We start from the raw sequence: 6,682 nt of genomic DNA on the forward strand, positions 1-6,682 counted from the left end.
CATCCCCAGGACCCACGCCGTGAGAGAACTCTCAGAAGCCACACACACACCACGGCACGCACGTGCCCACACACATGCATACACTGTAGATGCAGAGGAAGCCCCGAGTGAGTTAAGTCCCAGGGAAATGTTTCACTGACAGTCACAGCCATATCTAGGACTCCATACCCTCAGACCCATGGAGAAAATGGCAAAGCCTCCCCTCTGGACTGTGTGTGGATATCGCTAGTGTGGGAAGAAATGTCTACCATAGCTCACCCCACCTCCCCGACAGACTGCTCCTATAGAGATTAGCTCAGCCTGTCCCCTGGTTCCAGCTGCTCACCATAACCCTGTCTCCCTCTCTGCATGCAATCACCCACGGTCTCCCCTGACTCAGCTACATGCAGTAAGAGTTAGGGGAGGACGCTGTTTCTCCAGCCAAGAGCCCAGACCACCCGACCCCGCTTTCTTGTCTCTGTGTCTGTCTTTTCCTTATTCCCTCAGCTCCCCAGTCAGGTGGGTCCCTGGAGCTGTCTTCATGTGGCAACATACAAAAATAAAGAGAAGTAATTTTAAAACATTAAATTTTGATTTTTTCCACTGGGGTGGTGTGATGGTTTATCTATACTTGGCCCAAAGGGTGGCACTATTAGGAGGTGTGGCATTGTTGGAACAAGTATGTCACTGTGGGCGTGTGCTTTAAGACCCTTATCCTAGCTGCCTGGAAACCAACCTTCTCCTAGAGTCCTTCAAACATGTACAACTCACAGCTCCTCCTGCTGGATGCTGCCATGCTCCGATCTTGTTGATAACGGACTGACCCTCTGAACCTGTAAGCCAGCCCCAATTAAATGCTATCCTTATAACAGTTGCCTTGGTCATTGTGTCTGTCACAGCAGTTGAACCCTAAGACAGGTGGTGATGAGACGACTATGTCATCAGCTATATATAGCACACTACAGCTCGAGTTTCCAGACTGACAGCTCTGCGCAGGTTGAGGAAACAGGGTATGGATGGAATCTCTGTAATTTCTGATCAGTTTCACTACAAACCTAAAACTACTCTAGAAACTACAATCTATTAAAACAAAGAAACCACAAAGAGATTTGTAGACTATTATCTAAGAATATAAAAAGGTCTACAATTCAGTAAAACGATCCAATTTATAAGAGCCATGAGATGGGCAAAAGACCTGAACAAATACTTCTATCGCAGAAGTATAAGAATAGTTAAGTTAATGAAGCCCCCTAAAAAGACACTCAACGCAAGAGCTCATGACCCAGGTCCAGGTCCCAGCATCCACATCAGGAGGTCCCCAACCCCTGGGAACTCCAGCCCCAGATCTGATATCTTTACTGGACTCCACAGGCCCTACGTTCAGATACAAACACAGCACACAAATGTGAACATTTACAGAAAATCAAAAGCTGTAAGTCTATTTTATAACGCAGTACTGGTTACATTGGTTATCGCTGGATGTTGCACTGAAAGTGAAAACTGAACGGCTTTGTGGGTGCTCACCATTAACATATACACTCTGAAGTGCACTGGGCCGCAGGAGTCTGCAGCACTGAACTATGATCTAAGCTCTATAAGAGGCTAGAGACTTGGGCATCAGTGATGTCTTCTGTTGAGGCTCAAGAAAAGCTTGTGGAAGGCAGAGGTAATGATAGTTACTGTTAGTAAACATCGTGTTTTACAGGAAAATGCCATTCTGACTTCCCACTTTCTGGGTTTTGAGATGTATTTCTCTACACCAAGCAAACGCATCCTGTATCAGTCTGTCAGCACTCACAAATCTCTTGCTATGGCCGTCCACATCTTCTAGCATCTGCATGACCCGGCTACTAGTAGCAAATGCTTCTGCCAGTTTCTTGGCTGTGAATTTTTTTGGTGCCTTAGGCATAATGACTTCTTCCTCTGTTTCAACTGCTTTCCTTCTCTCTTCCTGTATTTCCATCAGTCTTCATCCTGACAATCTCATGAATGTCTTCCCCATTGATGTTCAATTCCAGCCGTTTCCCTTGTTACTGACCATATCAACAGCATCTTAGTCAAAGCCTTTGAGTGGACTCACATCTTCAGAATGCTCTTCCAGAAGCAGTTCGCACACTGCTGGGTGACTTCTCCTCATGCAGCAGCAACGTTCTGGATAGCACACTGGGTACCTTTCCAAACCCCTAGGAGTGTTTGGAAAGACTCCATGGCTTCCTCAGCTTGGGTAGATGCCTGGTGTGAACTGTGTGCTTCAGAAGCAGCTATCGCACCGTGGTCCATTGGTAGGGAAAGCATGGCAGTGTCAGTAGCAGGTGCCCTTTCACACCAGGATGCATGTCAACCAGCTGCCATCAGTGCCTGGAGCATCATCTGGAATCAGAAGGATCGTGAATGGGATGCTGCTTTACCTATGATATCTCTAGCTTGTGGAATAAAACAGTTCAGAAACCAATCCTCACTCACAGATGATGTCATCCACTGTCTTGTTATGGCAATAGAAAACCGGACGTGTGCGCTGGCTCATTCTTGAATGCTCTAGGATTCTCCAGATGGGAGGTGAGAAAGGCTTTAGTTTGAACCCCGCCACATTCCCTCCCAAATGCAGAGTTACATGGTCTTTGAGTCCCAGGATTATCTTGCACTCTGGATGAGCATACCCACTGGGATATGCTTCCAGAACAAGCAGGCTTCATCAACACTAAATATCTGTTCTGGTAAGTAGTTCTAATCCACAATTACCCTGTGCAATGCTTCCTTAAAAGCTTCAGCAGTCAATATCAGTAGCTATTGCCCACAGTGACCTCAATAGTATGAAAGTTGTGATGCTTTCTGAAGCGCAGCCATCAGCCATGGCTGCCATAAACACCTGTTACATGTAGGATCGCCGTAGTCTCTGAGCATGTTGGAAAGGCGTACCTGTCTCCTCAGCAGGCTGACTGAGTCTCCTCTCTAGAGTAATCGCCTTCCTCCTTTTCTTCACACGTAAGCAGGATACACAGAAGGGCATTGTGTAGACATGATGGGGTACAAAACCACAACATCCAAAGGCACCGGCAACAGATACTGTAGAGATTTCCCTTGTGACCCCATGGCTGACTGGGAGCCACAGCCAGGCACTGTGACCTGCCATTAAGACACCTTCAGCCAGGGAGAGGACCAAAGGCAACATCTAAACATTATTTAATAACATTATATATTTAATAACTTTTTATTTTAAAAAAACTGAGAAATATGTATTTATTTCTGGAACTTAACTACCCACTCCATTTCCAATGAATACCAAAGAAAGCCCAAGGACTAAAGCAAAGCCCCTACCTTAAGCTGCAATTTTAACCACTGCCTTTTCAATTCAGTAACTACCAAACATACACCTGCACCACAGCTAGAGACCACAAGTCAGCCTGCACCACTCAGCTAAGTGTTTGAAATGGAAAATGGAAACACAGCCAAGTTCAGATTTTGTTTGCTCTGCACTGACTACAGGTTGTATTTATTATTATTATTATTATTATTATTATTATTATTATTATTATTATCATCTCTATGTATCTGAGTGCTGTTTTCATGTACCCCAGAAGAAGGAATAAGATTCCATTACAGATGGTTGTGAGCCACCATGTGGGTGCTTAGAATTGAACTCAAGACCTCTGGAAGAACAGTCAGTGCTCTTACTCAGAAACATGAAGTTTGGGGCTGGAGAGATGGCTCAGAGGTTAAGAGCATTGTCTGCTCTTCCAGAGGTCCTGAGTCCAATTCCCAGCAACCACATGGTGGCTCACAACCATCTGTAATGGGATCTTAGCGCCCTCTTCTGGTGTACAGGCATATCTCCAGGCAGAACACTGTATACATAATAAATAAATCTTTAAAAAAAGAAGCATGAAGTTTAATATCACTCATCTACATAAGCCATCAGCTACTGTTACGGCGGTAAGCACCAACATCTACTGTGTGCGATACTATAACAGAGCATAGTTAATTTTGTTCTCATCTCACTTGTATTTTCTGAAAATACAGATTTGCCACCTAGAAAACGACTTGAATGTTTCACTTCAAAAATGTACTTGTCAAAATATTTTTGTACATTTTGATCAGGCAGCCCTCAAATTTGTTCCTTTATAGGTCAAACACAAACTTAAGATGTTCTGAGCTATTTAATTAGCAAGGCGGACATATGGTCTCCAACTTCTGATGGCCCACCTTATAATTTCTCAATTTCATCATCATAGACAGATGAGATGCATTTAGGACCTGTTGTTCAAATCTTAAGCTTTTCATAAGCTAGCAATGCAGGTCACTGCTGTCTCTTGGTGGTCGGTAGTGGTGACCAGTCCTGGCTCTTGAGTCACACAGTGTAGAGAAACTACCTGTGCAGGCAGGTAGGTACAGTGGACAGCGCAGGCTGGTAGGTACGCTGGACGGCTATTATTCTTTGAAGCTCTGTGTTTTCTGTTTTGACATTCTTTTCATGTCTGGAAAAATGCATATCTATGCGTCATAATAAATGCAATATTTTATTTAAAGAGGGTTTGTGTGAGGAGATTCTGCTCCACCTTAGACATTCTGGGTCTGGTGGCATAATCCAGGGAAACTACTGTATTCAGTCCATTAGTAACACCAGATGCATTGTCTGTTCAGAGTTGAGGGTCAAACCAAGGGCCACGTGTCCTGCTAGCCAAGCGCCTGCCGCTGGACTGCCTCGCCTTGCCCTTTAAATGAAGTTTTGATGTAAAGTTTGACTTTCAGTGCATTTATCTGGACATAATCCTACCACAAGTTACTAAGTATCCATACCTGAGATGGCATTTGGCTTCGAATCTATATATGCATATCACAGACAAACACAAACACACCCAAGTACATGTATTTTCTTCCCTCCATGACAAAAAAGTTTACTTAAAATATGTATGTTACTACAGTGCTAGCCAGAAAAAAGAAAAATTGTTTTCATTTTATATTTAACTGAGAAATAAAACTGGGCTCTTCTCATTGCTTATCCTAGGTGGCTGTTTCAAAGAATAAAATGCTAATTTTGTTTTCTTCCACTCTTGGCAGGAAGAACACTATTTAACCTAAGCCCTAAACACCCAACCTCATCAAACAAGTTCCTTGCTTTAGCACCAGGAGTCACATTTTTAAATAAAGAGACTCTAGTATGGGGAAATGCATGCTAACAACAGAGGGCATTATAACAGGTGATATCCCTATTTTAATGCCATCTGTGTTTCTTTTAGAAAGATTTTGCTACTATGGCTGCCCAAGAAAGAAACTTACACTACAGTTGCCATTTCTAATGCTTTATAATAAGCAAGGAGCTGGGGAGATATTTGGTGGGGAAAGCTCTTGCTCTGCCTTGGGCATCTGCAACCCTTAATGAGGAGACAGGGACAGGCAGACCCCCAAGGGTGCTCATGTCCAACCAACCTAGCCAAAACAGCAGGCTAACACAGTTAAGGAGAAACCAGGTCTCAAATCTGTAAGGCAGAGAGAGATAGAGCCTGACATTTGACTGGACTGGGGTCGGCCCTCATACCAAAAGTAACATATACAAACCCACACATACACTAATTAAGGCCAGCAAGTGCATGAGGACTTGAATTCAGTCTTCAAAACCCACATGGTGGAAGGAGAAAACTAACGCCAGCGAGCATCTTCTGACAGACGGACAGACAGACAGACAGACGGACAGACAGTTGGGCACTCCGGCAGGCAGGCAGGCAGGCACACGCGCACACACACACACGCACACACACACGCACACACACACACACACACACACACACACACACACACACACGCACGCACGCACGTATGTACACACAGTCACATCTCAACTATCACCCTTGGAAAAGATAGCAGTCCCATTGCTTACTACTTTTGAATTCCACTAAACTTCTCAAAAGAATAGATGTCCTCTGCATCATCTGAAACAATCTCTTACTAGAACCAGGTAGGCAGGTAAGCAGTCTGCTAAGACCAGGGGAATTTCAGAGAACAAAAGAAATCAGTCTGCACACAGGTGATAGAACAGAAGCTTGTGAGGGAGTAGTCTAGAAAGTGCAAACAAATGCCCAATAAATGTCTGCTGAATGTTGACATTTAACACTGGAAATGAAAAGGCTTGTTTTCACTTCGATCGACCAAATGCCAAGGCCTGAATGTACAAGACAGAAAGGATGACATGGGAATGCCTTTGCCAAAGCCAAGTCCTGTACGTTTAAAGTGTGTTTTGTTACCGACCCGGGGTCTCATGTATTCATTGCAGCCTGGCTTCAAATTCTCTATGTATCTGAGGGTGGCCTTGAACTCCTAATTCCTGCCTCCACCTCCTCCCCAGAGCTGGAATTGAGGCATGCACCACCATACCCTCCTTGTTTGGGATTTTGCTTGATTTCGCCAAGTTTTAACAGAGCTTCTAATATTTCGACTTTACATACATCTACTGTGAAAACACTCACAGTCGTCCTCGAAGCCTATAACCCTAAACATTACTTTCCTTGCCAAGTGCACTGTGGGAGATCTTTACAGATATCCACCTCACCAGCCAGTTAAGTGACTTTTCAGTAAAGTGACTTTGCCGGCAGCTCCCTCGATTAGTAGCCATCCAGAACAGTTAGCTCACTGCGCCCTCAGTGTCACGCATCTCCAAAGTTCTACGGAAGGGTGGTGCGCACTCGACGAGGCGGGCGCGCACCCAAGGTCG

The 6,682-nt window shown here is 44.5% G+C and overlaps 1 protein-coding gene across 5 annotated transcripts in view; it reads right to left on the minus strand.

The window, feature by feature from the left end:
- The window catches only part of Cmc2 (C-x(9)-C motif containing 2), a 28,643-nt gene that overhangs the window by 21,164 nt on the left and 797 nt on the right, over window positions 1–6,682 (minus strand). Inside the window, exon 1 of one of the 5 annotated variants that reach the window (XM_039098177.2) lies at window positions 6,521–6,667. The exons of the other annotated variants lie outside the window; for them this stretch is intronic. The gene's annotated coding sequence lies outside the window, so the exon portion shown is untranslated. Of the gene's footprint in view, window positions 1–6,520; window positions 6,668–6,682 lie in introns of those variants that run through there. 5 annotated transcript variants of the gene reach the window in all.

The sequence above is a fragment of the Rattus norvegicus genome, chromosome 19 (assembly GCF_036323735.1).
Source record: "Rattus norvegicus strain BN/NHsdMcwi chromosome 19, GRCr8, whole genome shotgun sequence".
NCBI classification, from domain to species: Eukaryota; Metazoa; Chordata; class Mammalia; order Rodentia; family Muridae; genus Rattus; species Rattus norvegicus.